The sequence below is a fragment of the Podarcis liolepis genome (genome assembly GCF_965112155.1).
Source record: "Podarcis liolepis genome assembly, chromosome: 11".
In the NCBI taxonomy this organism is placed as follows: domain Eukaryota; kingdom Metazoa; phylum Chordata; class Lepidosauria; order Squamata; family Lacertidae; genus Podarcis; species Podarcis liolepis.
In genome coordinates, this window is record NC_139565.1 from 58,721,684 (window position 1) to 58,744,468 (window position 22,785).

The window sequence follows — 22,785 nt, forward strand, 5'->3', positions numbered from 1 at the left end:
AGAGCAAACCCTGAAGATTTTAAGCTCCTGCTCACTTTTAGTACTGAAATATAGCAGTGAAAGATGGAGGTCACGTGGCGATGCTGCCGCATTTTGCCAGGAAATGAATCACGACGAGCGAGAGAAAATGAATCAAAGGAAGAGGGTGAATTCAAAACTATGCATTCTCCCAAAGGGCTGAAAACGAGAAAGTTTCTCTTGAACTAAAAATGTTTTCTTCACTTTTATTCTGAATGCATCTCTCATTGATACAAAATTTGTTGCAAAGTCCTCGGCAGCAAATGCACACCTAGCACATGTGGTATGGTTGTCGATATGTCTAGGATTTTTGGATTTTTATTTTCCAACAGATCACTTTAATGATTGAGGCAGACCTCATACTCTCTCTGATGCTGGCAATATTTAATTTGATAGTAGGCGACATGGTTGTTGAACAGAAGAAAAATCTTGTTAATTGCAGCTGGGTGTCAGACAATGGAAAAACATCTCACCTGCCCCCAAGGTTCCACCTATATGGGATTGAATTTTGAAGGGTCGTGAAATAGTTGAAATTGATTAGTTGACCAATTTGGCTTATGAAATGGAAGGTATCTGCTTTTGATACAAAATTGGTTGTGAACTAAATCATCATAATAGAAATTTGGGGGGTATCAGGTTTGAAAGACTTTTTTTTTGTAAATGATCATTTATGTAAAGTGGGAACTGTGTAGATTGACGTATTGCCCCCCCAAAAAGTGGTTTCCACCAAATTGTGCAGGCAATTTTGAGTACATTTTTTCACAATTGTTAATAATGTCTGCTTGTAACTTTTTATGATTTTATTGCATGATTTTATGCATTTTTGTCATAAACCACTTAGATTTTTTTAATGAAATAGCAGTCTATAAATATTTGTATGAATAAAAATTGTGTGTGTGTGTGTGTGTGCATGTACGTGCCTCTAACCTAATAATGCCTCAGGGTGGCTATCAATTAAGTTATTAACTTCCCTTACCTGCCCACACTGAAGGCCAGAAATATCAAATTAACACATACATACATCCCAAAGAAGGGATCGCTCAGCTGGTAGAGCATGAGACTCTTAATCTCATGCTTGGACTAGATGACCCTGAGAGTCCCTTCCAACTCCACAATTCTATGATTCTATGATCAAACAAATAACTCTACAGTGTGGAGAAGGCTGGGGGGACGGTGCCAATCAGAGGCTCCCTGAAAAAAAATCTGCTTTGCCCAAGCTACCAGTTGACCTAATTAGTGTTACAAAGTTGTGTGCCTCCCACACTCTCGGCCAAGTGGTAGCAAGAGCCCATGGGGTCCCAGGTGCCCACCCAGGGTCTGTGTCCCTTTGGAGAATGGAAGTCATGGCTTTAAGAAATATGGTTTATTCACCTATCTACATCTTCAGTCGGCAAGGAGGGAGTCCAGACCTCCCAGCATGGCCATTTCAAGACACAACAGCTCAGGCTGTCTGCAGCCAGCCACCTCCAAAGATGGATCTCAGCTCCTCTTCCTGCTTCTCCTTCTGAGCAACCCTTGCTTGAAAATTCCCTTTTCCTGTCCCTTCAAACACCCCACCCCCTATTACCTTGGTAACATCTCACTCAAGAGCTAAAGGATGCTCTCAGATAGCCCATCAACATATTTTGTCATATTAATAGGTTTGCTCTACACACTAAGCCAGCCAGGCTGGTTTGCATATGCCAACCCAGGAATTCCCTGTGTGGCACAGCTCTGAAGCTTGCACTTTAATCCATATCCCTATTCGAGGGTTGCCATGTGTCCTCTTTTTCCAGGGCATGTCCTCTTTTTCATGAGTATGTAAAAATGAGAGTCGTCATAGCAACCCATAGTTAAAAATAGGAGTCGGCAAATGCGCCCTCCTTTGCTCTTCAAAATATGGCAGCCCTATTTGGAACCCTAGCATTTAGAGTGGTACCTCGGGTTACATATGCTTCAGGTTACATACGCTTCAGGTTACAGACTCTGCTAACCCAGAAATAGTGCTTCAGGTTAAGAACTTTGATTCAGGATGAGAACAGAAATCGTGCTCAGGCGGCATGGCGGCAGCAGGAGGCCCCATTAGCTAAAGTGGTGCTTCAGGTTAAGAAGGGACCTCCATTTTCAGGTTAAGAACAGACCTCTGGAACGAATTAAGTACTTAACCTGAGGTACCACTGTATTAATTTCTAGATTTATCCTGAATCTATGACACCAGTGTACTGAATGCCCTTTCCCAGTGGGCACTCCTAGCCTAGGGTTACCAGACATCCCCAGGTCCCGGGGACAGTCCCTGGATTTGCAAATCTGTCCCCAGTCAAATTCTGTCCCTGGAATGTCCCAAGATTTGCAAATCTGTTCCCGGGAAATGTGGCAGTGGCAGCCTCAGGAGCCCAGAGCCAGCCTGGTAGTGCAGTTGGCTCTGGCTGGCTTCAGGAGCTGCTCGCTTCCATGATGCCTGCCATTTTTTCCTCGCTTGGAAGTCCCCATATGATGTGTCTTGTGTGCAACACATCATACAGAGACTTCCGGAGAGGAAAAATGACGGGTGCCACAGCAGCGAGGAGCTCCTGAAGCCAGCCAGAGCCAACTGCACTACCAGGCTGGCTCCGGGCTGCTGATTGCCGCTACTGCCGCCACTGCTGAAGGGGAACCAGGGATATCTGGTGGTACAGATATCCTGCCCCCTCCCCCCTTTGTTTTGACTAATTGGGGGAGGCTCGGGAGTTGTGGGCAGGCAGCCGTTGCCAAGTTTTTTTAAAAACTCTGCACATTTATGTTTCACAGGGTGCAAAAGAAGGGCTTTGCACCTTTATACAATATGCATGTGTGCTTGGGCCCAGGGTCTTTTGCCTCACCATCCCCACTACTGACTCAGCTTCAAATACCAAAACCAAAAAAAAAAAAAACCCCAACAGTGTCCCCGGATTCATTGGAAAAAAAATCTGGTAACCATATCCTGGCCATGTGATCCCCAGACCTCCTCATCTTAGGAAAGACCAAAGTGAGTTTTCTCCAAAAGAGGGGGGGTGTTGAGGTAATTTCTCCCCTGCTAAAGAGCAGAAGTGTTGTTGTTGTTTAGTCGTTTAGTTGTGTCCGACTCTTTGTGACTCCATGGACCAAAGCACGCCAGGCACTCCTGTCTTCCACTGCCTCCCACAGTTTGGTCAAACTCATGCTGGTTGCTTTGAGAACACTACCCACCCATCTCATCCTCTGTCGTCCCCTTCTCCTTGTGCCCTCCATCTTTCCCAGCATCAGGGTCTTTTCCAGGGAGTCTAGTCTTCTCATGAGGTGGCCAAAGTCTTGGAGCCTCAGCTTCAGGATCTGTCCTTCCAGTGAGCCCTCAGGGCTGATTTCCTTCAGAATGGATCGGTTTGATCTTCTTGCAGTCCATGGGACTCTCAAGAGTCTCCTCCAGCACCATAATTCAAAAGCATCAATTCTTTGGCAATCAGCCTTCTTTATGGTCCAGCTCTCACTTCCATACATCACTACTAGGAAAACCATAGCTTTTACTATACGGACCTTTGTTGGCAAGGTGATGTCTCTACTTTTTAAGATACTGTCTAAGATGCTGTCTTTTTTTTTTTAGACAGCATCTTAAAGAGCAGAAGTACCTGATGATATAACTTTCTGACCCCTTTGTTGTCGCTCTTCTCACTCATCTCATCTTCATGGACAGATAATAGAATATGAAACTCAGTTCAAACGCCACTACAAATGAACTGCTTCGACGCATATGGATTAAGCTCAGATGACACACTTTCTTCCCCCAATTAAAAGTGTGTCATGGGTCCATGCCACATTTCAAGGTTCCTTAAAGGCAACCGGCTTCATCGTATGTTTATGATCACAGTCAGTTTAGGACAAATCAATAGATCTAAATCAGTTAGTAATTACAGTAGGGAATAATATATACACAGATGCCCATGCAGTATTGCAGATTGCATTGGGAGATTGCAGACATGTTCTTTCACTGTGAGGAAGAGAAAGAAAGATGCTGTTTCTAACAGAGAAAGCGAGGAGAGTGATGTGAGATACCACAGCTTAGATGAAAGGCTGATCTTTCCTTTTATGAACTGAATGCCACGAATGCATTTGAAAGTGGCTTTGCTGGCAACCAGCTAATGCATTAAAAGAAACCTTATTAAGGATAATAAGTACGGAGAAAAACAGGATGATGACATGGAAGATTAGGAAAAGAACATAAAGCATCCTCAATGACAGGCAATTGCTTCATCAAATATTTGAGTGCGCAGTTTGAGCCCTACATGCAAATTTCGGTATTTATTTATTTGTGGCATTTATATTCCAGCCTTTTTCTCCAAGAAGCTCAAGGTGCCGCACATGATTCTCCCCCTTCATTTAATCCCCACAACGACCCTGTGAGGTAGGTTAGGCTCAGAGGCTGTGACTCACTCAGCTTCATGACCAAGTGGGGATTTGAACTCTGGTATCGTACATTCTAGTCTGACAAAGTAGAGACATCACCTTGCCAACAAAGGTCTGTATAGTAAAAGCTATGGTTTTCCCAGTAGTGATGTATGGAAGTGAAATCTGGACCATAAAGAAGGCTGATCGCCGAAGAATGGATGCTCTTGAATTCTGGTGCTGGAGGAGACTCTTGAGAGTCCCATGGACTGCAAGAAGATCAAACCTATCCATTCTGAAGGAAATCAGCCCTGAGGGCTCACTGGAAGGACAGATCCTGAAGCTGAGGCTCCAATACTTTGGCCACCTCATGAGAAGAGAAGATTCCCTGGAAAAGACCCTGATGTTGGGAAAGATGGAGGGCACAAGGAGAAGGGGACAACAGAGGACGAGATGGTTGGAGTGTGTTCTCAAAGCTACCAGCATGAGTTTGACCAAACTGTGGGAGGCAGTGGAAGACAGGAGTGCCTGGCGTGCTCTGGTCCATGGGGTCACGAAGAGTCGGGCACAACTAAACAACTAAACAACAACAACATCAAGTCTGACACTCTAACCACCACACCACACAGGCTTTTGAGACATTTCCCAATGCTCAAGCTAATATTGTGCTTTGTCGTAAGCAATGGCAGAACATTTCAGATCTAGGTAGGAAATTGGTGGGAACTCTCAGGTCTTCCGGTATGGCAGTATTTGGAGAGCCAGGGATTAAACCAACACAGGTTCAAGCTACTATTATATATATTTAAAGGTACCAGTGTTGGTCCATAAACAAAACAAAAAACTAAATTCCTAAATTCAAAGTTGGGTTTATTAGGACTGACCCAAATGTCGTAACATAGTGGCAAGATTTCTCCATCAGGCAAGATATTATTATTATTATTATTATTATTATTATTATTATTATTATTACCCCCGCCGATTTGACTCGGTTTCCCCAGCCACTTTGGGCAGCTCCCAACAGAATATTAACAACACAATAAAACATAAAACATCAAATATTAAAAACTTCCATAAACAGGGCTGCCTTCAGATGTCTTCTGAAAGTCAGATAGTTGTTTATTTCCATCTGATGGGAGGGCGTTCCACAGGGTGGGTGCCACTACTGAGAAGGCCCTCAGCCTGGTTCCCTGTAACCTCACTTCTCACAGGGAGGGAACCACCAGAAGACCCTCAGAGCTGGACCTGAGTGTCCAGGCTGAACAATGAGGGTGGAGATGCTCCTTCAGCCTGATGGATTAGCCCAGTGGCCCACTTAATTCAGTCTCCTATTCTTACAATGACCAAACTGATGCCTGCAGGTCCAGAGCACAAGTGCACCCTCCCTTCCTGTGCTTTCCATCTACTGGTCTTCAGAAGCATTACAACCTCCAACCATGGAGATTGAGCACAGCCATCTGTCATGGGACAGGTGTCAGCTTCACCTGCTGAACAGCAGCCTAAAGCGGAAGAAGGCAGCTTGACTCCACCTACAGCTGATCAACCTTCAAGGACTCAGAGGAGAAGGAGCTGATGAGAACCAGCTGGCTTTAGCCTTCTTAAGCAGAGCTTCCAGCAGCAGTCAGATGGTGGTAAAAACGCTAGCAGTTCCTGGCCCTACCTTGCTGCTTCTGGCTTGTCTTGACCCTTGACTCCATGATCATTGGATTCCCTGACCCCCGGACCATCTGAGCATGTGGGTTGCTGTTTGTCTGACCCTAGGACTGGACCTGACTTCAGGTACTGACTTTGCCTCCAGGCAAATACACCTCAGAGACTCTTCTGCTTGGTTGGCCTCCAACTCCACTGAGCCCTGCAGGTTGTTGCTCAGCAACGAGACTATGACCTCATCATTGCTGTTAGCCATTGATAGCCTTCTCCTCCATGAACTTGACTAATCATTGCTTAAAGTCACCCAAACTGATGGCCACCACTGCCTCCTATGGGAGCCTATGCCTTAGTTTCTGGTAGGATAAATTTCCATAGAGTGGGTGCAGACACCCATCTACAGGGGTGGCCAGGAGATACAAAAACTAATGAAGTATTTTGAGGTACCTCAGCGCCAGTTAGCCTGACCAATGGCCAGGGATCATAAGGAATATAGCCCACGATATGAAGGATGAGGATTCCTCACCTCAATTCAAAAACATTAATTGCTGCCACACCACTTCAGACACATTACAAGAATTGATTGAGGTCCACAGATATATATATATATATTTCTAGGCATGGGGACAAAGCAAACACTAAAAGGGTGGGGCCAGGATAGTTTCCAACCACAAAATAAGAGTAGTACCTGCATGCTTTGCCTGATATCTCAGGTTCTACAAATGTTCTACCCTTGATTTTTATTTTTTTTTAATGAAAACTGGGGGTCAGGAGGTTGTGGTTTAGCTGTGGTGGTCAGTTGCTCTGCATATCCTCTTCCAGATGTTCATGCAGGAATCCCATATTTGTCTCCTAGCTGTGTTCTAGTTGAAGAACCCGTGTCTGGATTGTACCACTTCGGAAGGGAGAGCCGTGTGACTTTTTGTTCCTTCCTGCAAAATCCCTCCAACATTGACAAATAAAAATGAGCACGTCCGAGGGGGGGGGGGTTGGAGTAGGCGAGATCTCTTGTCCCTGCCATCTAGCTCCTTCAAGGCATGTGCCTGCATGCGTAAAACATTTCATCAGCTCACCCGTTTAATTAAATATTATCTCTCCCTCATCCCAAGCACTGGCTCTGGAGTCTATTTTTATTTGTTCTCCCTTTTCCACCTCCAACTTCATTGAATTAATTTTTTCTTCCCTCATCACCACGCTGTGTCTCTCCCCCCCCCCCCCGGTTCCCTCTCCTCGGTAACACACTTGCGGTTAGCAGTAAGATTTCCATGGAAACATCAGGGACAGTTTGGATGGAGATGAAGGCTACATCTCTCCTGTGAGTTAAAAGGTTACACAGTTCACGTCTCCCCTGAACAGCTTGATCCAAGTCTTCTAACGGTCAATAGCTGGCTGTCTTTTAAGCTGCATCAAGTATGTATGTCCATCCATAAAACTCTGTGTGCATGTCTGGGCAGAGGGTGGGGGCTGACGTCAATTTTTGAAGGTAGATTTAATTTTTTTTATTTTTTTTTTTTGCTGAGAGCTATCTTGAGCTGTTAAGGGGAGGGGAGTAACAGTTGGGCAATAGTTTGACCAGCTGAAAGGTCACAGGGAATTGAGTGAGCTTTCTGAGTCCATCAATAGTGGCCCCAGAAGGTAGGCTGAAGTTCCCACGATACAGGAAATCGCCTGAAGCTAAGTAGGACTAATCAGTGCAAGGGTTGGATAGTAACCTTGTCTGCATCCCATCCTGAAATATGAACATGCTATATTAAAATTAAAATTTAAGAAAGAATTGAAATTCTTCATCAGGATGGATAAGAAGAGAGAAGTGTTTGATGCTTTAATTTTTTGGAAGCTGCCCAGAGTAGCTTGGACAACCAGATGGGTAGCATATGATGATGATGATGATTCTGAATAATAAAGCAAACAGCAGAGTGGACAGGATGTATTGCAGGTCTGCGGAAACACTGATCATTTTCCTACATGGCTCAGTCTAACAAGGGAGTAACTTTCTTCCAAAACTATGAATCCCTCACTTGATTCAGTTTCTTTTGAAATGTCAAAATATCAAGGATGCAATATCCTGCTTTGACATCTCAGGTGAAACAGGAAAGTGATTCTCTGATCTGCTGCCACCACACCAGGGGCACTGACTTGCATCCCAGGTTACGGGTGCCCAATGGCACCCGTGACATCATGACAGCGCTTCTGAGGCCTCACAAGATCTCCAACGCAACTTCCTGTTTCTTCCAAAAGTCGTGTTCGGAGGCCTGGAGGTCACAACAGTGCTCCGATGCAACTTCCAGTAGAAACCAGAAGTTGCGTCGGAGCCCTGCATTGTGGGTGCTTAGGGTGAAGTTGAAAATGGGTACAAATAAGGCTTGCAGAATAAAAGAGAGAGGTGGCTTCATAAATGGGGTTGGGAAGGCAAAAAGCAAGCTCAATAGCTGCATTGAGTGGGAAGGGGTTAATGGAAGGGAGATTGGTGAGTGGGAGTGAGCAGGGGGGCAGCCCATAGCAGGACATGACACTGATGCCACTTCCTGTGCGAGTGTAGTCAAGAATCTGCTATGTATCGTCCTTTCATGGAATAATAAGCTTCTGCAGACCACACCCAACAATCCAGGAACCCCAAAATATACTCAGAGGCAACTACAAAATCCTGCAAGCTGTCTTAGCTTGATAATTGTACTGTCTTTGATTTGTGGCATGCATTGTAACATTGCCTGGGTCTTTATAACCTAATAATTTGTCAGGTTATGAAATGAGCTATCAGGTGTTTTGTGATACACAGTGAACCTTTTTTTATTTGTCAATAAAAAGCAGCAAATGGAACTACAAAACTTCATTGTCGAGCATGTCTCCAGGGTTCAGCTTCCCATATATTCATCGTATCTGTGCCTGTGTGTTCAATGTCTTTGTGTAGGAATGCATCATGCTGTCTGGAGATCTGGAGATCAGAACATGATGCCCATTCACACATTTGTGCTCACAGAGACCTTCCCTAGTGTCCACCAGGTTTTCCGCCCCCACTGCTGAAATTGGGCTTGAAAGAAGCAATCTGTTGGGTGCCAGGTGTGTGTGCACACACATTTTAGTGCATAGTGTTCCTAATGCACACATTTTTGAATGCATGTGGGGTTTTTTGCTATTTTTGCAAATATATGGATTTCTATGCACACTTTCCCCTGATATATGCATTTTCGAACACAATATTTGGTGAGAGAAATACAGCTGCCCTTTGCAATTTGCATTTCTCCAGAATCTGAGATATATTTCGGTCACAGGTTTCAGGAAGTGTGAATTAGGTTAAAATGTGACCCTTGTTGAAATTCTTTCCCACCCTTACTGCATGGAGCCATGCCTCAATTTGTCTGCTTGTACATTCAGCGACTTTCAACAGCTGGATGTCCAGAGAGGAGCTTCTCTGCTATCTGTGCATACGGTAGATGCACAAAGAAGAGTCCTAACATCTGAAAAGGGCGAAGATTGTGGCTGATTTAGCACACTGGTCCTTTACAAGGGTGAGCGAATAATTCACCAAAACAGTGTGAGGTTTAATCAAATGTAACAAATGAAGCAGTGGTGGACTTGGCTTCAAAGTTTCCTTTCCGTTGTCATCATTTCAAAATTGATTATCTAATAGACACTTGGCTTGTTTGTTAATTCTCAGCTGGGTACCAGAAATTTAGTTTGCAGTCTCACAGCCTTGTGTGTTGTACTCAGCTTATGTAACCATTCATACTAGGCATGCCAACTCCATGGGGCTAAGGCCTCTACAGACCCCCATGTCCACTGGGATAGGGTTCAGCACCCCAAATCCTGAGGGGGCAGAGGGTGGTAAGTTGCCCCAGGCAGTGCTGCACTGGGAGAGAAAGAGAAAAGAAAAGGCAGAGTCCTCTCTCAAATGAAGTTTTTAACTCTTGTCACCCACAGAAAGTGGTGGACCTTTCCATTTCTCTTCTAAGAACTTTCCTTTATTCTCCTGGTGATTCACCCTGGCACACCACAGGGATGTGTGCTAAGTCCCTACCAGTAGCCATTGTATACATACGATTGTGTATCATCTGACCCATCAACTGCAATTATTAAATTTGCAGGTGACACCACCATAATGGGTTTAATAACAGGTGGAGACTAATCAGCGTATAGAGGGGAGGTCCAAAAAATATCTATATGGTGCCTAGGGAACAACTTGCACCTTAATAAGAGTAAGACAAAGAAGATGGTGTTGGACTTTCAGAGGAAGAGAGGAGAACTAGCCCGTGTAATCTCATTGTATACAAGTTGTACAAGTGACAATAAAGTATTTCAATTAAGGTCTCCCCTTCCCTGCCTCTCACTCAGGGTCCTTCCACCAACCATAAACCACCTTCATGCATTTGTAATCCTTGGACCCCAAGAACAGCTCCAGAGCAGAGGGAGTGCTGTTCATTTCTAATGAAGAAGTCAAGCACTCCCCTAGGGCACACTAGTGGAAGCAAAACCAGCCACCACACTGAATAGTGGGCAGCTCAGACTTCTCTGATAGGGATCTCCCATCTCTCCAACACATGAGCCCTTCTTTCATTTCCAAACTGATTGTTGAATGAAGCTGGCTCTCTAAATTCGCTTGACACTTTGCAGACTGTTTGCAAGCAGTGAGATGTGTGGGAGCAACTCCTGGACCCGTCGCCTGGTATCTTGCTCATGAAGACCTCATCAGCTAAATGTTCCTGAACACCACTTCGGGTTAAAGCAATTCCAAAGGCGTAAGATCTAATCTTGCATCCAGAGGACATTAACTCCGGAAATTGTTTTGAAGCCGAACTCTTGGCTACAAATGGAAGAACACAATCAAAGAGGAGTGTTGTGTTTAGTTAAAGTTGACTTTCCCCTTACACTACTTTCTCCCTTCTTTTATCCCTTCCTTAAATAGCATATCAACTGTCAGCTCTACTTACTTTGAAACCCTAAACCCTGAGAGGTCGTCCTTACATGAGTAAATTAATTATTTAGTGAGTGATGGATTACATGACATAGAAGCAGCTCGAGTGCCCCAAGTCGATGATGGAGGAGTAAGATCTGAGATCTGAGCTTAGCATGGAGACAACAGAAAGGAAGTGAGGGGAAACAGGCCAGTTGTTTTGCACTTACCACAAATGAATTGAAAAATTTAACGTCACATTCCTCCAGTGCTTTTTCCTAGGTAGAAGAAGAAGAAGAGTTTGGATTTGATATCCCGCTTTATCACTACCCTAAGGAGTCTCAAGGCAGCTAACATTCTCCTTTCCCTTCCTCCCCCACAACAAACACTCTGTGATGTGAGTGAGGCTGAGAGACTTCAGAAAGTGTGGCTAAGCCTAAGGTTACCCAGCAGCTGCATGTGGAGGAGCGGGGAAGCGAACCCGGTTCACCAGATTACAAGTCCACCTCTCTTAACCACTACACCTCACTGGTAGCAGTTGCTCATAGAGATTTGACATTTATAAGAGAATGGATGCCAAAAAGGTCTTGAGAGTCATTCAGTTCCTTGGGTTTCTGCCACAGGATTCTTCAAGCCTTAACTCATTAACAGTGATTAAGGCAACAATTTGCAGAGGCCATTTCAGATATTGAGACCAAACTGGAATGTGGCAGGGTGTTAGCAGCTGCTATTGGGGTGTGGATCCTACCTTACAAATGATAGTCCTCTATTTGAAGGATGGCCGAAGGATGGCATCTATCTGTAGATGCTGTTATTTGGTAAGGCCTGGAAGTTGCCCATCCAGTGTAAGCATCTAGCACACAGCTCACCTAGTCTCAATGCCTCCCTATCAGGATGAGATGGATTGGATTGCATATATGATAAGTGTTATATGCATTTTGTATTTGATATATGCATTTTATGCATAGTTTACCCCAGTCAGTGCACTTTTGAATGCAAAGAACAGCAAAACGAAACCTGAAGAACTGCGGGTTTTGAAGGGTGTCTGTGTTTTGGTTTGCATATTGTTTCAAAGAAGAAACAATTTTGTAAGTTGAACTCTAAATGTGAACTGAGTTGTGTTTCTCACTAATCTCTAGGTCCAGCATCCAGCTTCCCACAGATGTCTTCAGGATGACCATTAACAAGGCATGAAGGCCTGTGACCTTCTTTGCTATTGTCATGAGCAAGAATTATACCTATAAGAAGAATAAGAGCTACAATTTGGCTTCCCACACTGTCCCCTGTCACCCAGATTTGGAATCTCATTTGGAAATGTTGGTTGGGGTGTAATCAAAGCAGGGTTCTCCCCCCCCCCCATGATTACCATTACAGACATTTACATCCAGCTCCATAAATCGTCAACTGAAGCTTTGAGTATATCATTATTTATTGCCTCTTTGAGTTTGCATCTGTTTTCAAATTTCGACTATCAGAGTTGTGACTTGACTCAGCAATTACCAAGAACTTCGGGTTGCAGGGATAAATATGTAGATTGAAAAACCCTGCTTCACGATGAAGGAGGAATGAGAATATGCCTCTTTGAGGATCATTTTGAGAAGCAGGAGAACGTAAGAATCTCTGCCATACAGAGTTAGGTTATTTGTCCATCTACTTTGGCCTCCTCCAGCCTAGTGCCCTCCAAGTGTTTAAGACTGTGACTCCTATTACCCCTGAGGGAGACCAAGCTATTCATTCATTCATTCATTCATTCCCTGCCCATCTGGCTGGGTTTCCCCAGCCGCTCTGGGCGGCTTCCAACAAAAGATTAAAAATACATTAAAACATCAGTCATTAAAAACTTCCCTACATAGGGCTGCCTTCAGATGTCAGGGCTTCTTCAGATGGTTGTTTATCGCTTTGACATCTGAAGGGAGGGCATTCCACAGGGCAGGCACCACCACCGAGAAGGCCCTCTGCCTGGTTCCCTGTAACCTCGCTTCTCGCAGTGAGGAAACCACCAGAAGGCCCTCAGAGCTGGACCTCAGTCTCCGGGCTGAACGATGGGGATGGAGACGCTCCTTCAGGTATACTGGGCCGAGGCCTACACCAGCAATGTCTCTCTTGACTGGTGGTGCAATGTGTGCATGCTTCCACTAAGCTACAGTCCTCCCTGGAGAGGCTTGGTGCCCCGTTCATTCTTCTCTGTGTCTCAGAGAGTCACAGAATCACAGAATGGTAGAGTTGAAAGGGATCCCAAGGGTCATCTAGTCCAATCTCCTACAATGCAGGAATCTCAGCTAATGCATCTATAACAGATGACCATCCAATCTCTGCTTAAAACCTACAAGGGAGGAGAGTCCATAGACTCCCGAGGGAGACAGTTCCACTGTCAAGCATCTCTTACTGTCAGGAAGTTCTTCCTGGTGTTCATTCGGAATTTCCTTCCTTGTAACTTGAAGCCACTGGTTCAGGCCCTGCCCTCCAGAGCAGGAGAAAACAAGCTTGCTCCATCTTCCATGTGATAACTCTTAAGATATCAGCAGATGGCAGTCATATCTCCTCTCAGTCTCCTCTTTTCGAGGCTGAACATACTAGTTCCTTCAACCATGCCTAATAAGGCTTGGTTTCCAGACCCTTGATCATCAAGGCCAGTGTGGTGTAGTGGTTAAGAGCGGTAGACTTGTAATCTGGTGAACCAGGTTCACGTCTCCGCTCCTCCACATGCAGCTGCTGGGTGACCTTGGCCAGTCACACTTCTCTGAAGTCTTTCAGCCCCACTCAGCTCACATAGTGTTTGTTGTGGGGGAGGAAGGGAAAGGAGAATGCTGGCTTCTTTGAGACTCCTTTGGGTAGTGTCAGGGAACTGCCATCAGTGCCCGTGGGAGAGAGCAAAATCCAGAGGGATTACGGAGAGCGTCCCGGGAGTGGGAGAGGCAGCCCATCTTCCGGGGAAGAGAATCAGCGTAGCACCAGTGGAGAAGGGCAGATGGGGGAAGCGGCGAGGCAGTCCCATGACTCCTTGCCGGGGGCCACCGGGGAGAGTAGAGGTCCTCCGCTGCCTACGCCCTCCTTGCGCAGAAGGCTTTCGCGCAGAGAGAGTAGGAGGAGACTAGGCGTCAAAGAGCTTCTTTGCTGGAAGAAGTTTAAGAAAATCCCACTGACGGATTCTGCCAGCGATTGAGACAGCCACGGGTGAGTAGCTGTCCGGACAGAAAAGGTTCACTCGGGCATTCCAGCCAGGTGTTTGCACCGGCTTACGCGCGAGCAACCCCTAGAACCATTACAGGTAGTGATAAAGTGGGATATCAAATCCAAACTCTTCTTCTTCTTCATGGCCACCCTCCTCTGCAGGTGTTCCAGCTTGTCAACATCCTTCTAAAATTGTGGCACCCAAAACTGGACACAGTACTCTACTTGTGGACTGACCAAGGCAGAATTGAGTGGTACTAAAGCGCGCGCTCTCTCTCTCTCTCTCTCTTTATATATATATATATATATTACTGTGCCAGCCTTGGAACTTCCTTGAATTTTTAATTTTAATTTAATTTGCTTGGAACATGTCCTTGTACTCCAATAAGGTCTCTTCCTTGTCTGGATGGAGAACAGAGAAAGGCCTGTGAGTGCATTGCTCTTCCCAATTTTTCCTCTGGCCCCAACCATCCCTGGCTTATGGGACCTAGAAGGTTGCTCAGAAGTGAACATGGCTCCCAGGCTGCAAAAGGATCCCCACCTCCTGTCCCAATGCGAACAGCAAAAGTGGTGGTGGTGGTGGAACAGAATGAAGACATTTCTTGGGCCACAATTACCCTGGAACGTTGCCTTGCTAATTAGCTTGCAGGAGCTGTCACGCTGGTCGATAGCCTTTCCTCTGCCGAAGACAGCGTTATTGTCTGATTCATGTTTTGACTCATCCCCTTGCCCCGTTACGTTAATCGTCTGCTGTTGATAGCCATTTAACTAAATGCGTCTAGGGAAATAGGGTGAATAACAGTAATGGGGGAGACAAGGATTACGGCTGAGATACCCATAAAGAACGTGAAGGGTTATCCCCCCCACACACACACCCGAGCTCCAAAAAAAGGCGAGTGAGGAAGCCTGACCTCTATACCACTTCAAGTCATGGCAGTGTAAATTACAAGGGAATAAAATATTGCCTGCTTGAGCAATTGCTGTGCTGGTGTTATTGTTCCATTACCAGAGCACTGGCAGAAAACACCATAAAGAGGGAGAGGTAGCTGAAAGGGAAACAATTGGCCTCCTTTAAATTTAACTTTAACTGCTTCAAATCTTTATTGCAAAACCATTTTTTTTTGTGGGCGGGGGTCTTTTTCGTTGTTGTTGTTGTTTCCTAGACCAGATCCATTTTAGGAGCCAACAGTGTGAATTTCCCAACATCAATGGAATGAAAGGTCAAGCTTCGAACAGCTCAATCCTGTGAATCGTGGTCTAAATGTATGATCTACCGAACCCAGCTTCAATTTTGCAAAAGGAGAAGTGGTGAAAGAACAGGAACAAATTCATATATGCTAACCCAGTTTCAGATTGGGGAGGGGCATTTGCCTTACGGTTAATTTCCACTTTACAGTTGAGCTTTCACACAATGTAAAAACCACTTCTGGAAATCTAGCAGAATGTAGTGGAAGTTTATGCTCATTTCCGAGTTCTTTGATTTTAGGAGGGAAAAAATCCATTTGCAATCCAATTTATGCAGAAAATCATGGGAGTAAAGCTACAGTATTTGGAGTGGCATACCGACATACAGTTCTTTCTAGTTGTTTTGATGAGTTAAAGACAGGAGAGCAGAAACATGTATGTGTGGAAAGGGTGGAGGACAAGCAACGTTGCCCAGTGGCTTCCATTGTTCTGCCTCATCATTCCTACTGGTGTAAATGAAATTGAGTTCAACATGCTAGTATATTGGTCAAAAAGGCACAGTTCCATAGCGTAACAGGTACTACCCTGTGGAAGGAACTTTAGAAAATGGGACAGAAGCATTAGCATTAAAATCAGGAAAACCAGTTCCCCACATTTGCACTCAAAGTCAAACCTTGGTTGAACTCACTTTGAGCAAGAGGGAAATCCCCAAGGACAAAGCATCCAGATAACAAGTGGGTTAGGCAGCTGTGAGATTTTGGGCTCATTCAAAGTGAATTAACTCAGGTATGCAGGGAGAAAATCAGCAGGGGTGTGGAGGATATCCAGTGTATGATATAGAATACCACATGTGTGACTATATGCCTGTTGGATAGAAATTTTGGGTGTACAGTGGTACCTCGGGTTAAGAACTTAATTCGTTCTGGAGGTCCGTTCTTAACTTGAGGTACCTCTTTAGCTAATGGGGCCACCGCACCGCCGCCGTGCAATTTCTGTTCTCATCCTGAAGCAAAGTTCTTAACCTGAGATACTATTTCTTGGTTAGCAGAGTCTGTAACCTGAAGCGTCTGTAACCTGAAGCGTCTGTAACCTGAGGTACCACTGTATGTTCCATGCAGTGAGCTCCTGGATCTCAAGCAAGAAGTTTTGAGGACAAAGAAGCTAATATGGAGGAGCTGAGCAAGTCAGAGAGGATGGTGAATGAGGTCCTCAGGTCAGTGGTCCATCACTCCCAGGATGACAGTTTCTCTACTATCATGAGGGCCTTGGGTAGGGTTGAGGAAATATCAGGCACAGGGACAGAATGAACACATTCCAAGCTTCTGTATATCTCTCTCATGATTCCCACCAGGCCCTGTCCCTTCACAGGAGGTCCCTCCACCAGCTGTCCTCCATGCCCCCCTCCAGCACATCAAGGTGAAAATCCGGGATGCACATCTTCCATGACTGCACTATCACGCAAGTCATGTGGCAGTGCCAAATTGCGGTCCCAAAAGATGTGTTTTTTCCAGGGGCATGCTCTCATGATGTCCAAAAATGCACATTTTGGTGCAATATTACACAGTGCCCCCCAAAGCACGCACATGGGGGGGGGCAAGATTGCTGCATGAGATCATGCGATATCTTTGGGCACTGTGCTCTCGCGTGGAGAAAAAAAACAGGATGTCCAGATTTTATCAAGACAGTTGAGGGGTATGCTTTTGCCCGGGTGGAATGTATCCTCAACAAAGTCCCAAAGTCTCTTGCTTGCCTGGATGAAGGCTAGAGAGATGGTGGGGAGTTAGCCCAGGGGGCACACTTCAGACTATCTGTGTTCCAACATCCTGGCACCACTCCAGATAGCAGGAATCTACCACCTGAGGCCCGTATAGTAAAACACCTTGCCAACAAAGGTCCGTATAGTAAACACTATGGTTTTCCCAGTAGTGATGTATGGAAGTGGAAGCTGAACCATAAAGAAGGCTGACTGCCAAAGAATTGATGCTTTTGAATTATGGTGCTAGAGGAGACTTGAGAGTCCCATGGACTGCAAGAAGATCAAACCTCTCCATTCTGAAGGAAATTTAGCCCAGAGTGCTCACTGGAAGGACAGATCCTGAAGCTGAGGCTCCAATACTTTGGCCACCTCATGAGAAGAGAAGACTCCCTGGAAAAGACCCTGATGCTGGGAAAGATTGAGGGCACAAGGAGAAGGGGACGACAGAGGATGAGATGGTTGGATAGTGTTCGCGAAGCTACCAGCATGAGTTTGACCAAATTGCGGGAAGCAGTGGAAGACAGAAGTGCCTGGCGTGCTCTAGTCCATGGGGTCACGAAGAGTCGGACACAACTAAATGACTAAACAACAACCACCACCTGAGGTAGTCCTCTTTTTTTGTAATTAAGGAGAGCATGCATCAAAGTCTGAAAGATCCTCTGAAACCTTTGTGCTTAAGGAGTTCCAGAACTTCCACCTGTGACGTGAGAGCCCCTTCAAGTCATCACTCTTCTCGGTAGTTGCTAGGCTACGGACATGTTTGTGAAGCAACCCTGTCAGAGGAGACTCCCAAACATGTTCCATTTCCTCTTCACTTTCTCCTCCATTCAACCCTAATTCAACTGCTAGACGGGGAAAGTGCATGCAAATATGAAACTCCAGACATAATTATAGTACCAACATCTGTATATTTTCCAAATATACCTTTCCCTTTTGTCTCGGTGTCACCTGCTCCTGCTCACCACTCGTTACTCAAAATGAAGAGCTGTGTTTAACTATCTCTGGGTTTCGTCTTCCACCTCTTATTTATGCTGAAGCTACGCATGAAACAGCCATTTGTATTCGGGTTGTGGCAGTGCTCTGACTTGGCCTATAATTCACAACCAGAAATATTATATTTCTTTTGTAATTGTACTTCTATACATATCAATTAAAGGGAAGTTTAAAGGGGGAGGGAATGCTCCTTCAGGAGCCATGATGGATTAGATGGGTCTCCAATTCTCCTGGCACAAGGAGGACTGGCTGGGTCATGTATTTAGGGTGTGTATCAGCTCTGGGCAAACCATGAATTATGGGGTGAATCAGTTTGATTCAGGGAAGGTTCCTATATTTCCAAGTTGAATTAAACTGTTAACATGGCATCTCAAGTTGAATCAGGGGCTCCCTAAGTAGCTTTGTGACCTTAAGTGTCCAAAAAATGCAAAAAATAAATAAAAAATGTTTGTTTTATTAGAAATGAAACCAAGCTGACTAGAGAAATGCCCAGAGCTCAAGAAGAAAGTGTGTGGAGAAATGGAGGAATCTTTTGTTTAAAATGAATATCTCTAGCCATGATGATGATGATGATGATGATGATGATGATGATGATGATTGTGATTGTTAATTTGGCCTCTGGACCTGAGACTCCCAAACCCCTGGTTTATGGTTTTGACTCAACTTGGCCACTGTGATTTGTGCAATTTCCCTATAAACCATGATCTGTTGCGAAGCAGCACCCAGGCATATCCTTTCAACATTTGTTCAACTGCCTCTGAAAATGTTCTGCTCAGATCTAAAGTTACCTGTTATGTACTGAGTTGAATAGGATCCAAAATGCAGCAGCCTGATTGGTCATAAAATAATGCAGCAGTATGACTGGTCCACAGGAGCCACCCAATCCAGCTCCAGGAAGTGAATCCACAGCCTGATTGGCCTACAGGAGAATCCTGGAATTAGCCAATCATGTGCAGCCCATTGTGTAAATAATGTATATAAAGCAGATATTTTGGGGGAACTTTCATTCCTCCTCACCACTATGAGCTGAATAAAGAGCATGAAATCTACTCCTAACTGAGTATATTTCATTACCCATGTTGAGTTAACTCATCTTAAGTTAGTGGCAGTTGTCCTGGACGGAGGCATCTAAATACTGGGCCGTCAATCATTCCACACACACCTGCCACACACCATCATCTACTTGAAAAATAACATCCTGCCGTTTTCTACAGTGAACATGGTTTTCTGAGCTGCATGAAATAAGCTTAAATTTAAACTGAAATCTCTGGAAGGCAAACATACATCTCGACGACTCCAAAACTTGCAAACGGAAGCCTTTTTGAACACCACCGCAACTTGTGGATATCATTTGTGACCCTAATTACTGCTGTACATTGGTAATAGCAAGCCCAGCACATAGATAATTGGCTTAGCTACACAATGATAAACATGTCAGGCTATAACTTTTGCCGTCGCTTAGGACATAAAATGGAGATTGGAATGTCAGTGGGTGTTTTATATCAAATAAAATCACAGACAAATGGATTGAGAGACCTGAGCCTGAGCCTAATGGGATCGAACCATTAAAGCTTTGAGCAGTCTCCTGTATGACAACAAAACAACAACAACAACAACAACAAATATAGGATGGAGACAATGAGCTTGGCTAAGCAAGGCTTAAGGGTGAAATATAACAAGCAGAGTGTTCATTGTTTAATGTTACACAAGGTGTCAGTGCTATCTTAAGTAGCATTTGAGCAAGATTCCTTGTAGGGAAGAACAAAATGATTCCTGGATTTAAAAAAAAACATTTTTAGGGGCTAGCTAGATGATCTTTGGGGATCCCTTCCAACTCTATGATTCTACAAGAAGAGCCTGCTGGATTAGGCCAATGACCTATCTCATCCAGCATCCCCTTCTCTGGATGTGGCCACACAGATGCCTCTGGGAAGTCCACAAAAAGGATATGAGTGGAACATCACTCTCCCCTCTTGTGGCTTCCAATACTGGTATTCAGAAGCATTTCTGCCTTTGACTATAGAAACACGTAGACTTAAGAGCGGTAGTCTCGTAATCTGGGGAAACGGGTTCACGTCTCCGCTCCTCCACATGCAGCTGCTGGGTGACCTTGGGCCAGTCACACCTCTCTGAAGTCTCTCAGCCCCACTCACCTCACAGAGTGTTTGTTGTGGGGGAGGAAGGGAAAGGAGAATGTTAGCCACTTTGAGACTCCTTAAAGGGAGTGAAAGGCGGGATATCAAATCCAAACTCTTCTTCTTCTAATGGCTAGTAGCCATCAATAGCCACCTCCTCCTTGATAAAGTTTTTTCCAATAGAATTAGTTACTTAACTAATGGCCTTACAGACCACCTTTCAGGCAAAAGTTCTCTCCCAAAGTGGTTTGCATATTATGCATCAATACATACACAACCCTTTGCTTTACATAATCTTCCAAAGTACTTTGTAAAAGTTTTACTGAGCCTTAAATATGCAGATGGTTTGAAAGGGTGGCTCAGAGCAACATCCTCGCCCCACAAGGAATTGTGGTTCTAGGTCTCTCCCCTCTAGGCACCTTATCAAATGTAGTTGGCCATTCCAATGATATAGGCAGTATGGTGTAGTAGTTAGAGTGTTGGACTAGGACCTGGGACACCAGGGTTCCAATGTCCACTCAGCCATGAAGCTTGGTGACCTTGGGTTAGTCAATGCCTCTCAGCCTTCCTACCACGCAGGGGTGTTCAGGGGATAGAACGAGGAAGGGAAGAAGTATGTACAGTGGTGCCTCGCAAGATGAAAAGAATCCGTTCTGTGATTCTCTTCGTCTAGCGGTTTTTTCGTCTTGCAAAGCAAGCCCATTGACGGATTAGCGGATTAGCGCTATTAGCGGCTTTTAGCGGCTTTTAGCGGCTTATCGGCTGATCGGATCAGCTGATAAGCGGCTTAGCGGCTTAGAAAAAGGGGGGGAGGGGAAAAACCAGCAGGAACTCGCAAGACATTGTCGTCTTGCGAAGCAAGCCCATAGGAAATTCGTTTTGCGAAGCACCTCCAAAACGGAAAACTCTTTCGTCTAGCGAGTTTTCCGTCTTGCGAGGCATTCGTCTTGCGGGGCACCACTGTAGTTGAACTTGAGCAAAATGGAGATTAGGCGGGATGTAAAAGCCATAAATGAATGAATGCATGAATTTATTCTGAGATAGACTCACTTCCACTGATTGAAAAGCTAATGGTTCATAATTCTTGAAATTCCTGCATTGCGGGGGGCCAGACTAGAAGACCTACAATCCTATGATCCTACAAGCTCTGCAACTGCAGTTTGCAAAATGGCAATCTGCCCATTGGATGGTGCAGTGCACACAAATATCAAACCCAGTCTAGGAGATGAAGAGCAATTTGATTCAGTTCATATTTAAAGCTGAAGCTAATTCACACTTTTCAGAATGAGAACTGGAAAAAACCCGAATTTTGTAATGCAGTTCTCCAGCCAAGTAATCACTACAGAAATGCATATCCTAGGGTAAAGTGTGCAGAAAATGCATATATTATTTTTTAAAAAACAAACAACATACCAATATTCATTGTAATGGAATAATTGCTTGGCGACAATGTCCATAGGCAGAATTGCATGCAAAAAATGTGTGCAGTAGGAGAAATCTGCACTAAAATGCTGATGGATTTTTGAAAGGACTTTATAATAATAGCAAGCTGGTGTGGAAACGTGGATAACTGAATTTATGGCTGGAAAACTGAGAAATGAGCAGAAACCAAAAGTGACTGGTTCTCTTATCCCTGCCCCAGACACAATGCATCTGGTCTGCATTTTGAGATTTAACTTCTGGAGGCTGATGGTAGGACCTCAATTCCAACCGCTAAGAATAGCAACTGTAGCAACTCACGTTGTTTTTAAAGGAGACATCCCTCAGAGGTAAGAATAGGGATGGAAATAAGGACATTTTCTTTCCAGGAAATAGGGATTGCCTCTCTAAAACAGAGATATTTGGGATGTTTTATGTATGTTGCCATAAAAAGCATAATGAGCTAAATCAGGTATAGAGAACCTCTGAGTGTTGGTGGACTCAAGCTCCCATCATCACTAACCATTAGCAATTCTGGCTGAGATTGATTGGCGCTAGAATCCAACAGCATCTGGAGGGTCAGAGAGGTTCCCCATCCCTGCACTAGATGGAACTTGGGTCAGTCCAGCCTGGCAGTCTTCCCACTCCTAATGTAGCATTTATTAAAAATTGATCTGTATTGATCCCAAATCAATAGCTTTCAGAGCCGCCCAGAATAAATTGGCTGTGCTTATTTCACAAGCCCTTGCAAACAAAGACTGAGTGGATGGCTCGTATCGATACAGGGTCATTGTCCGCGTGTGCTTCAAAGTAACACATTTCAAGCTGGCTTTTGAGTCCATCCTTCAAGCAGCAGGTGGCTTTTTGGGGGAAATGCACCATCGCCGCATGAGTCCCCTCATGTGTTTAGATCTGCTGGGGGTTCTGCTTACAACCCCTTTGGCAAAAGGAACCAAAACTGTTGAAGGAGCACAAGCTGTGTAGCACTGGCTCTGGGGTCGTGATGTCCATGAATGCCATTGTTTCCTGCAAGAAAGAAAGACAGAGTCACAATGTGCCATGTGCTTATGAACAAAGGACCCAGATGCAGGCTATAGGCTTAGCCTTAGTTCCTTAAGAGGGACACAGTAAGTCAAATACTACTAGCTCCTAGCCATGATAGCTATGCTCTGCCTCCACAGTTGAAAGCAGCAATGCTTCTGAATACCAGTTGCTGGAAACCA

General features: G+C 44.8%; 1 long non-coding RNA gene across 1 annotated transcript; it reads right to left on the bottom strand.

Annotated features, from left to right (window-relative positions):
- Positions 1–210: 210 nt before the first annotated feature.
- On the bottom strand, positions 211–6,187 carry LOC310689133. The gene is made up of 2 exons (XR_014517353.1): positions 6,029–6,187; positions 211–509 (listed from the first exon to the last, which is right to left on the bottom strand). It is a non-coding gene; the product is annotated as an uncharacterized lncRNA (long non-coding RNA).
- Between the last annotated feature and the right edge of the window lie 16,598 nt (positions 6,188–22,785).